Below are 12,655 nucleotides of genomic sequence, written 5' to 3'. Positions count from 1 at the left end.
GTGGGTTGGGGTGGGCGGGACTGAGGAAGAGGAGACACAGAGGAATGGAGAGATGAGGGGGTAAAGAAATGACAGATTTAATTTGTCAGTCCCGGGGTGAAAATTGGCTGGTGAAGAAAACAAACGGCGGTCACATGGGCCGCTGCACCAATTCATCAGCAGGGGACGTGGGAGGGGGGGGGGGGAGATTGAGGAGGCAGTCTGGAGATAGCTCACGTCTCCATAAATCATGTTGACAATCGACTTGAACCATGAGAGAGGAGATCTCCCCTCCAAAAGACGGAAGGAGGCCTGATATGATAACAGGGCGGGGTGGGGGTGGGGGTGGGGGGGGGGGGGGGGGGGGTCCTCTCTCCTCTCTCACGGAGACGGTGAACACAGGGGCTGGCGGACCGCCTGGTTGTCTGACGCGCCTGGTATGGCCCAGTGGCTGCAAAGGCTTGCTTTTCCACGCCTTTACGTGATTGACAAGCAGGAGAATTGATTTAGGGAGACCAAGAGTTTAGGCATCCCTGTGGCAGGTGTAGGGAAGAAGTCTTGGGAGTGACGAGTAGCGCTTTAATTACATTTTGTGGCGAGATCGCTTTCCGTTTGGGTTTTTAACACCGCACGCGGTTGTGCACGACGTGTGCATTCATCTCGGTTTAGTTCTCCAGAGGAAGTGTAGCTCTTAACACCCCAGTGGTGTCACCACTCATGTTGACACTGAGCATGGGGAGGTTCACATTATCTTCCCCACCCACGACCCGCTGAACAGACGGCCAACCAGTTGCTAATGCAGCTAAAACCATTTACAATTTTAGCAGACACTCTTATCAGTGTTGCCATGTACGCTTATTATAAGCGACAAGCGAGCATGTTTTTCTGTTAAAGTTGCTTGTAAATATTGATGGTTGCAGGTTGCGTTTTTTGGGGGGCTTGTTTCTAAAGTGTAGTTGCTTATTAGGGCTTGCTAAAAATTTTTTTTAATAATTATTTAAACCAGTGGTTGTCAAATATTTTCATGTCATGGACCCCCAAAATTAATATGTCCCAAACCCCCCCATCTGAAAATGTTTTGTGCCAGGGAGAGCCCTGTACCAGATTTGTGTTGTTAGAATGTTTAAAAAATATTCCACATTTTGAAAATAGCAGATATACAAACTTGTAGATCGGCTATTTTCAAATAGGTGAAGTGCTGATGTGGCCTACTCCTAGTCCTAGGCCAACATTGGACGGTACTTTTTGAACCGAATAAATCCTAGGTTCACCTTACAACACCGGACCAAGAGAGGCAGTCCACTCAGAGAGTGGGCGGGGTCTATGGTCTGGAACCAGGCTAGCATTTGAGTGCTTCAAAGTAACTTGGATAACAGGTAAACGTAAAAAAACGAACAAATGATGTTCTCTGTGGTGGTAGGCGAGTGTTTCTCTTTTTCGCTCTATTTATGTTTTGCTCCCTCAATGTCACTCTCTCTCTCTGTCTGTAATATACTCCATCCATCCATCCATCTTCAACCGCTTATCCGAAATCGGGTCACGGGGGTAACAGTTCCAACAGAGATTTCCAGTCTTCCCTTTCCAGAGCAACATTAGCAACTTCCTCCTGGGGAACCCGAGGTGTTCCCAGGCCAGTGTGGAGATATAATCCCCCCCATATGGTCCTCGGTCTGCCACGGGGTCTCTTCCCAGTGGGACATGCAGTGAGGATCTCTATAGGGACATCAACATTTAACTTGCTGTGAAATGCCAGTCTTCTCACGTGGATACAGGATAGGTGGGCACTAGGGACATCTGGGCACCTTGATGTAAAATTGGCTATTTTGTCCAAAAATGTTAAAAAATGTAATATTTGAATTTAAATGTATCCTTCAACTTCTTGTTTATGCCCCAAAATGACTGGACATACCGGTTTTGTAGCAATAGAAAAAGTATAGACCTTAATTGTCGATTGTTGAAGCATGTGCTAATCATGTATCCAATACTTTACTTAAAAACATTTTCCCAATTTTTTTTTTACATTTCGGAAAGAAAAGGCCAATTTAACAGAGGTGCCCACTCTTCCTTGGTGCCCACCTATCCTGTTACCTCTCTCACATTACCTGTCTGTCTGCCTGTCTATCTGTTCTTCTCTCTGCTCGTCTATGTGGAAGCTCCAACCTTTTGGCAAAAATGCACATGGATTGACCATAAACGCACACACGCACACTTTATATTGGATGTTAGTTCTGTTTTTGCTCCCTCTTTGCTTCTCTCTATGTAGGTGGATTTGTCTTAAATCCATGTGGTGTTTATGCAGGTTTGACCAGACGTCGAATCCTGAATGGAACAGACTTAGCCAACAGCACTCCTCTCTCTCCCTTTCTCCCTCTCTCTCTCTCTTTCTTCTCTCTCCTCACTCTTTCTCCTATTCGCTCCATCACCATGTGAGGCCTGCGATGTATTTTGCTCCAATGCTCATGGATTGACCGTGACAACACCAACACACACACACACACACACACACACACACACACACACACACACACACACACACACACACACACACACACACACACACACACACACACACACACACACACACACACACACACACACACACACACACACACACACACACACACACACACACACACACACACACACACTCTTTCCTCTGTTGCTCTTGCTCTCTCATTCAACTTTATTCCTCCATAAACCTTTTCTAACAAGATTACGACAGAGCCCGGCGCTGTGAAAGCCCCATATAAATTCACAAGTAACGAAATATAAACATTCTAATAAACACAAGTGCTGTATTAGCCGGCTCGGTCGCTCTCTCTCCCTCTCATGTTTAAATGTCGCTCATCCATCATTGCTCTTCCATAACGCTGTTTTCTCTCTGTTACCCTTCTTTTCTCTCTCTTTCTCAGTCTCTTGAAAACCAAATCACTCATCCATCTTTATTACTCTATATGGCTTTTCTTAACGAGCCTGTTGTTAAAGTACAAGCTCAAATAGCAACATATGAATAAAAAGTAGTAGGTAGTAGATACTAGTAGATTTTTAGGCCCAGCATTTCCCCTATATACAGATTATTTTACGTAAATGAGTATTACACACGCCGTGTCGTGAGCGTGTAGGTCTGATATTTTTGGTGAGCGACAAAGTGTGAACAGGGCTTTATTGCATGGTCCCCTTTGAGACCTCCTCCTATGGGTAATACTTTTCTATGGGTCACAGGTTTCAATATAACAGCCGTAGAGCCGTCCACCTCGGATTTTGTTGATCATTAGCATGGCATTGTAGCATGCATTCCACGGACGCATCGATGGGTGAGTTGGCATAGTGCAAGGCAACGTAAACAACTTAGCAGCTGATATGTTTTCTACTACAGTACTTCTATTTTGACTACTTCGCAGAAGGGCATATCACTTCACATTCAGGTGCATAACTTTGCCTTACCTAATCAGCTCGGCTCAGCCAATTAAATCAAGTTACGCAAGTGGATTTGTTCGTTTTGTCAAGTAGAAATTAAGCTTGACGTTACAGCACACTTAATCATTTGGAATGTTCAAGGAAACATCTGTGAAATAAACATTTGGAAGATCCATAATGATCTCGCATTTAGAAAGATAGAAGCCTCGGTATTACCCATATGGTGAGTGTTTTCCCTGGAGGAGGACCACAAGGCCACCGTGACTCCAAGTCCAATCTGCAAGTCCAATCGCAATTTGTCTTGAAATACACATTTTGTGGGGAAAATACAATAAAACCTAACTAATGAATGTTCATGTGATTTTATAGGTACATCGTTAGTGTACAGTATCTATTGTTGCGTTGGTAGAAGTTTTTGGGCTTTTACTTTAAGTAAAAGTATCAATACTGCAATGTAGAAATACTCTGTTACAAGTAAAAGTACGGAACTCAAAATTCACTTTAAAAAGTACAAAAGTATTGGTATCAAAATAAAGTACAAAAGTACTCAGGGTGCATAATGTCCCATTTCACAAGTTCAAAATGTATGTATGTATGTATGTATGTATGTATGTATGTATGTAAGTATGCATGTAATGTAATGTACTTGTAGCCGGAATATATAGGCTATAGGGCTGAAGTGGTTAGTGTGTTTTGCGATAATAAACAAAGTCTAAAAAGTAACTACGTTTTCAATTAATTGTATTGGAGTAAAAGTACAATATTTTCCTCTGAGATGTAGTGGAGTAGAAGTAAAACTACTGAAAATTGGATATACTCCGTAATTACTCAGTAAAGTAAAAATACCTCAAAATTGCACTTAAGTACAGTACTTGAGTACATGAACTTAGTTACTTTAAACCACTGGTAGCTAATAGGGCTGGAAGTCTGGCTCTGCAATCTCTGGAGAAGTGATTTACTTCAATTAGTTCAATAAACGTTCAGTCATAAACACCATCCTGGAATGCCAAATGTGTAAAACTGTCAGTGTTGTAACGTGAGAGCTTGTTGCCCAGGGAGCAAATAAAACAGGACTTCTTGTGGAGTGCACCACGTTAATGAAAATTAGGCAGTGCTGCTGGCCCATATTTCCACATTGTACTTGTCTAAATTGTAATTTACACGTTATACGGCTCAGTTTATACTCAGTGTTGCCAGATTTTGCGAGAGAATAAGCAACCAGGTCTATGAAAAAAAGCCCAAAAGATGCGACTATTATAGGCCACATGAGCACTTTAAACCTATATGCATCGGTTTGAAAATAGCAGATCTACAAGACTTGTAGATTCAATCAAATCTGGAAAAAAAGTTAAACATTTTGAATATTTTTCTAAACATTTTAACAATACAAATGTGGTACAGGGGTCCCTGGCACTAACTATTTTTAGATGGGGGGGGGGGGTAAACAAATACATATTAATTTGGGGGTCCTTGACATGTAAATGTTTGAGAACCACTACCGTAATTTTCGCACTATAAGCCGCACCTGAATATAAGCCGCAGCAGCTAAATTGAATGGTTTGTACATATATAAGCCGCACTGGACTATAAGCCGCGGGTGTAAAATCCATAGATTTAGGAGGTCCCCTAGTGGCCGTTAGCTGTAAAAATCCATAGATAAGCCGCACCGTTATATAAGCCGCAGGGTCGAAAAATGGGGAAAAAAAAGTCGCGGCTTATAGTCCGAAATTTACGGTAGTTTAAACAACATTAGGAAGCAAGCCCAAATAGGCAACTACATTCACAAAAATTCGCAACCCGCAACTATCAATAATTAACAAGCAACTTCACAGAAAAACAAGCCCAAAGTCGCTTATAATAACCAGACATGGCAACACTGTTTATACTCTGGTGCACTGCTTCTCAACACAAGTATTTTCAAGTGATGAACTTTAAATGCGTGTGCAGGTTGTGATGGTGTCTCTGGGGACACATTGTGATAGTAATCTTGCACCTCTCAGCTATTGCAGGTATTGAAACTAGGGGTGCGACAGTTGATCAAACAAATCGATTGAATCGATCATAAAAAATCATCGATTTTAATAAAATAACTGAATTACAAAAACACAGAACAAAGCAGATCTACAAGCTCTCAACGTGTCACGCCATGAGCCCATGTTCATAGGTCCTGAAATAAATAATTAAATGAGAAGTGAGGCACATTCATTATGAATGCGTTCCCATTTTTACACGTATAATGTGTATTTTTTTTTGCCTAAGTCATGTCTGGCTTTTCAAATATTTAACAGCAGTGGAGCATAACAATTGGAGCAACTGCAAACTCAGATCCTCGGGACACAAAAGAGTAAATATTGTTCAAATGTAGCCACAATAACAACCCGTCACACGTACAATACCAGGCAAATGAAATGATTACTTTGGGGTTTAAAGACGACTTTAGAATATTTTGTATTCTTTTCAAGACACAAAGATTGCATTGTATTGGTTCTATTCCAAAACACTGCATTATTAGGAGGAAAACCACTAAAGGCTGTATGTCCAGCTCCTTATGTCCAGCCAGACACTTTGGCCGAAAGGTGGTGCTAGAGCATTGATTCTCAGGGGTCCTTGGGGGGGAGGGGGTGGGGGGGGTGTTCCAGGGGTCCCCAGCAAAAGTAGTTAACATAGCATCACATCTTTGACCACTTTATCCATGTATATGTTGGCTATTCAAAAATAGCAGAAGTTCAAAATGTTTTTGAATAATTGTTTATACAAATCTTCTCTTCTTGACGGAAAGGCCATGGGGTCATCACAATCGTTATAAATGTTTATAATTATGCATAACAATTTTTAACGAAGACACTTTATAACTGACTATATTATGGTAGTTATAATGTGCTGTTCCACTGAGCTTATAATGCATTATGACCAGCACTTATACCAGGGGTCGGCAACAGGCGGGCCCATAATGTCCAAATAGAGAATATATTCCCACCTGAAGGATCAGATGCTTATTAAACTTTTATTCATGTTGAGACAGAGAGTGAATATACTGCAGGGCAGACAATCAGGCACTGTCCGTGTGACTGTCTGTACAGTGCTGCTGCTGCTGCAGTGCATGGACCTGGTCAAAGTGCTTCAGTCTCTGGCTTTCGTGCCTTTCGTGGGTGGAAACTAAACACTTTGAAGGTGCTTGCTTCATCTTTTGGTGCCGTCTAAAATGATGCCATCTAAAACTTCACGGCAAAGCCGTTGTGTAACTTCAAAACACAGCGGCTTTGCATTGATGAGACCAGGTAGGATAAACACATAGTTTGCAGTCCATATTCCTCTTTAAAAGCCCTGTTTTCACCGTTTCCTCTTCTTTACACTTTTGGATAGTATGTCATTTCTCTTGCTAACTAGCAGCAGGTTAGGCTAAATGTTTAGCAATCTCAAGCAGTCTGTCTTTCTGCACAAATGGCAGCTGCAATCAATTCAGTAACGACCAATTTATGCTCCGACGTACAACAGTGTTGCGCCCCGAATATATTAAAAAATTATAATTGTAATAAGTTAGGCTCCGCTACATGGTCAGTCCATAAATGTATTACTATTCACAAATGGAAAAGGGGGGAAGGTTTACATTTTAGTTTTCAGTTTATTATGCCACCTTACATTTTGATACATTCTCTGTATCACAACTTTAGGCCTTAAGTCTTGTAAGGCAGTCTGTCTTGGAGTTCCAGTAAAATAATTTAATAATCAATTTCTTAAATTAGCCTTTCATTATATTTTCTGGCCCGCCATCTAATGCCTTAGAAAAAAATTGTCCCGACGCCAAACTTAGTTGCCGACCCCTGACTTATACTGTACGTCATAAACGTATTATACACACAAGCACACGCACATGAACGCACACTGGGAGTGTGTTTGCCGTTCCATTCACTCTCTTCTCCTTTTCTCTGCTTGGACTGTGCCGAGCTCTGAAACGTGTTTCAGGGAACAGGTTTTTGATGACGTCCAACTTGACGCCTCCTGGGTGCGTTTGATGACGCGTGCGCCTGATGCTTTCAGAGCCTCGCGGGTAAAACTGATCCACTCCCTTCATCATAGGACGTACAGTACGTCCTCTGGGGAGCATGAAAGTGCGACAGCAAATCCCATGGGAATCCAGGGGCCAAATGTGTTATGACCAATATTTATTTTATTTATTTACATATTTTCGCCATCAGTTGTTTTTTTGTAAGAAGCATTTCTTCGTTTCAAGTCACTAACACTTTGTAGTCCTGTATTCGTTTGAGGTTTACGGCTTATTCCATCATCTGGTACACAGGGCTACAGAACTACTGATCTCTGGGATCTCTGCTCTTGGGGGTAAAACATCGAGGGGGGGGGGGGGGGGGTGCTTGAGGAGCTTTCAGGTTAGCTTCAAGTTTCACTCTGGTACTCCGGTGGTTCTTGCATGTTCCCCTAGGGAAGAGAGAGAGAGATCTCAGCTACTGTAGGGGGGTAACTTATCCACTCCCATAACCCATTTAAACCGGGAACGCATCTGTGTATAACCACTTAAACCATATTGGGTAATGTGTGGCCATGGGCTGCATCTTGGTACTGAAATCCACGTTAATAAACCATGTCCATTCCATGTACTGAACCAGCCAAGGCTGAGTACTTTTGTAGAGGTTCATAAGTGCAGTAGTAAGCTGCCAGCGCGATGACTCACCTGTAATTCACATCAACAAAAGAGAGAAACCGACCAACATTCTCTTTTCTTTGTGATTTATATGTGAATCTTGCTACCGGCTGCTGTTAACAACTGAATTTATCCACACTTAGCGACCATTAACCCATTAAAACCGGGAACGCATCTGTGTAACCACTTTAACCATTATTTTATACTCTGGCTATTCAAAAATAGCAGATCTACAAGCTCATAGCTTGTAGATCGGCTATTAAAAAAAATTCTTGAACATTTTTTGCAAATCTTTTAAAATATATATATTTTTAAAGCAAACATTTTTTACTCAAATCTTTGCTTCTGGGGGTCCCTGCATCCTGGAACTAGATATTTTGAAAGGGTCCGCGGCTAATACATATAATTTTGGGGGTCCTTGACATGAAAAAGCACCACTGATCTCATCTTATAGCAACATAAGTGTTTCAGAAAACTGTTAGGATGTAGAAGACATTTGTAGAATCGTATCTCGGGTCTTAATGGGTTAAGTCCATCTTCTCACTAGAGATTCCCGTTGCCACACCTGCTGAGACCATGGTGGTTATAATATGCACCGCCCCCACTCCCCTCTACATCCACCATTATGTCTTGATCTTCTGCTTGGGCTCCTTGGCTTACAAAGAGGGTGCAGGCGCAGGTTATGGGATCTCAAAGGGACTAGGTAAAAGGTGTCAGGCACAGCAGGAGGTACGGTGTTGAGGGAGGGCATTGAGCCTGTCAGTGGTTGTTGTGGAAGGAAGAGGGGAGGAGAGGGATGTATGTTTTTTGCGCAGTGTAGTTTCTCATAAAAAAAAGTCTATCTGTAGTAGGACTGTCACGATTACAACATTTAAGTTGACGATTATTTGTCACACAAATAATTAACGATTGAATTGTGTTTTTGGCATTGAACATTGGAACATTATGAATAAAAAAATAATTTCTGTTTGGGTTTTAGGCTTTGAAAAAAAAAATGGTTCAGGGCAGATTTTATATAGAAATGACTGACATATTTAATAATTTTATACTTTAAAAAAAAGCTTACTGTAAGCTTGTAGATCAGCTATTTCCGCTTCTTTCAATATTTGAAAATGTGTGATTTTTTTCAGCATGGAGACGATGACGATTCTGACTATAAAAGCGATTATCTCGAATAATTGCAATTAGATTGTTACATAATAATTGTGATATAGGCCTACCCTGTAGAGTGAGATCAAATGGCTCCCCACCTCAACTGACCCAAACATCAAACGGTACGGGGTACACAGGGGGGGGAAGCTGGCTCCGGGTGAGCAAAGAAACACTCCGTCTGTCAACAGTTTGGCAACATGTTATGCTCTCAGTATCAGTCTCTTCCCCACAATGCACCCTCGCCTCCTCACATCGGGAGTTACACAGGCGGTTCTACGCACTCCTGAGGACACAGGAGATCGCATTGCAATATTAGTCCACAAGGTCAACAGTGTGATCCGACTGAGATACTTTGTTTTATCTGGTTATGGCAACGTGTTCAAAAATGTATAAGGACTGGTTTCAATTCTAATCTCGGACGAGAGCAAAATGTGTGGAAAAAAGTTTGCCGTTACCTCAAACACCTTATTGTTCCCGTCTATTTCAGCAACAAACAAATAAAATCACAAGAGGAAAAGATGTAAGGCTTTGTTTTTCAAACGTTTAAGTCGTTCTGGTTCTGACACGGCCGTTTGCCGTATCGATCGGTTACAGAAGAACAACTGGTGGAGTGGTACCTAACAGTACAGGGTTTCTCCTGTCAGCGTGAAAAACAATCTCGACTATACCTCGCAACGCAGCCACGCTATCAACGCTCAAGTTGCAATCTCCTCCCAAGAGGGTGGAAGGAAAGAAAGTTCTCCACACTCACATCAAATGACTACAGTGTAGTGTGATCTTGACCCTCATGGTTCTGACACAGCTGCGGATGATGGGGTGATAAATGCTGCGAGAGGTGTGAGGCATGTGGGCATGTTGGTGCGTGCGTGGCGTGCGTGCAGGTGTGTGTGCGTGTGTGTGTGTGTGAAGCAAGGGGGTATTTGTATGCCGTGTGGAGGCAGGGTTTGTTTCTGTGCAGTACATGGATGTGTGTGTGTGTGTGTGTGTGTGTGTGTGCGTGCGTGCGTGCGTGCGTGCGTGCGTGCGTGCGTGCGTGCGTGCGTGCGTGCGTGCGTGCGTGCGTGCGCGCGCGCGCGTGCGTGCGTGTGTGCGTGTGTGGGTGTGTGTGTCCGTGCGAGGCATTCGGATGTCGGCGTTTGCATAAGAGCCAAGCCATGCCATCTCAGCGCCCCCACTGCGCAGCACCCGATCTTGCGGCTTGCCTTTCATCCCCACATCTGTAGGCAGGCTGCCATGGGCCCCGTATCATTTACTACATCACACCTGTTGGGATGAATCTGATACCTGACGATAATGGACTCGACTTCAAAGAGGAGGGAGGGAGGAAGAGAGGGAGAGAGAGAGAGAGAGAGAGAGAGAGAGAGAGAGAGAGAGAGAGAGAGAGAGAGAGAGAGAGAGAGAGAGAGAGAGAGAGAGAGAGAGAGAGAGAGAGAGAGAGAGAGAGAGAGAGGGGGGGGAGTGACAGACAGAGAGAGACAGAGAGAGAGCATTTTCTTTTTCTTGTTTCCAAGAGGTCGCATTTCACAAGCAACTTACAAGTGATGTACTACGTAACGTTAATGCACTCACTCGCCCACCAAGTGGCACTCCCACATACGAGTGTGCATGTGCATAGGCACAGCTAAATGCGGGCAGAAACACACACGCAAACATTACACCAGCTGCTTGTGTAATGTACACGCGCACACACACACACACACACACACACACACCTGGATAACATCCTTTAATAGAAGATATTGATGCTGGAGCCGATCCAGTGAGGGGCGTGGGGGTGGTGGGGGTAAAGATAGGGGAGGGCAAGATATATGAAGAGGAAAGGAGTTAGGATAGAGAAGGAGAGAAGGATAGAAAAGGAAGGTGGATAAAAAAAAAAGAGAAAGTGAGCGTTGGTTTGCCAGAACGCCGTGAGCTGTACTGGAAACATAATGGCTCTCACCGTCAGATTTATAGTGACTCATCACCACCCCCTCCCCCCGACCCCAACCCAACGCTATAGGAGTGCACAAACAAACAGGAAAAGAAACGGGAGCAAAAAAGAAAAGAAAAAGGAAAGTTGACTGTGAGGGAGAGCACAGCGTGACTCCAGAGACTGTAACCTATTCCCCATCTTGCCCCATGTTGTTGAGCCAGAGTACAACATGGTGGATACAAGGCTACCGTTTTTTAGGACCAATAAAAAGTCATCAGTATACTACCAGGACCAAAAGGCACGTTCACGGTATTTCGTCCTGAAAATGTATGTATTTGGCTGTGGAACACCCCCCCCCCCCATCTACATGTATGTATATATAAGCTCATGGTGCTATGAGCTGGTATATCTTCTATTTTTGAAAAGCCAATGTATAAAATATGGATACAATTTGTGTGATGCTATATTAACACATTTTGCTGAGAACCAATTAATTAAGCTACCCCAATAACCCCCCCGCCCTCCCCCATTGGTCCCCGTAGGTGGATTGATATTTTTTTTAAATCCAAAAAAATTAAAGTAGAGTATCATTATGACCAGAGCCGAGAAAACCATGATTGCATTCCTCATAGCCCCCGCCGTTGTGTTGCCGATGTGATTCCAGTCGATGAGGCTGACAGCTAGAAACGAAAAAGGTTTGATGAACTCAGGGCTTTGATGAACTTCAAATGGCGGCTCAAGTTCACAAACGCACGCAAACACACATGCACTCGTCGTGATTAGCAGCGTCTTCGTCGTGCACGCTCTCCTGCACTCTGTGAAAGCTAATGACCTCCACACGCGCCGAGCGCAACATTTAAGTACAAGGTTTTTTGGTATGCGTATAACTTCAGAGAGACGGCTCATCTCTCTGATCAATTTAATTCAGAAATTGATTTCTACACGCAGCCTTGAATGCTTTCAAAGTTCCTGCTCCAATCCTTGTCAGCACACAGGGGCCATTCGATTACATTTTTGGTTTCTGTCTATTGCTTTATGCAAATGTCATTTGCAATAGATCCATTGCCTGAGACATCTCTCTGGGGAAGATGAAGAAAAGAACAAATGATTGTTTTCTTAATCCCAAGAGACCCCTAATTCACTGTCTCTAGTTAGAAGGAATGAAACAAAAACATTGACTAGATGCTAGATATCCAGTAAAGTTCAACACTGGCACACAAACAGAACTCATAGCCCCACAAAGAATACACATAGGGAAAAAAACGAGAGATGAACAACGTATTAATGATCGCTAGTGTGGAGAAAATTCAGTTGTTACAGCAGCCAGTAACAAAGACACACATGAATCATAAAGCAAAGAGAATGTTGGTTGGTTTCATCTTTTGTTGATGTGAATTACAGGTGAGTCATCGTGCTGGCAGCTTACTACTGCACTTATGAACCTCTACAAAAGTACTCAGCCTTGGCTGGTTCAGTACATGGAAGGGACATGGTTTATTAGGGTTAGTGGATTTCAGTGCAAGATGCAGCCCATGGCC

This window comes from Gymnoscopelus braueri (assembly GCF_963280865.1).
Source record: "Gymnoscopelus braueri genome assembly, chromosome: 21".
In the NCBI taxonomy this organism is placed as follows: Eukaryota; Metazoa; Chordata; class Actinopteri; order Myctophiformes; family Myctophidae; genus Gymnoscopelus; species Gymnoscopelus braueri.
This window is presented reverse-complemented; position numbering follows the sequence as displayed.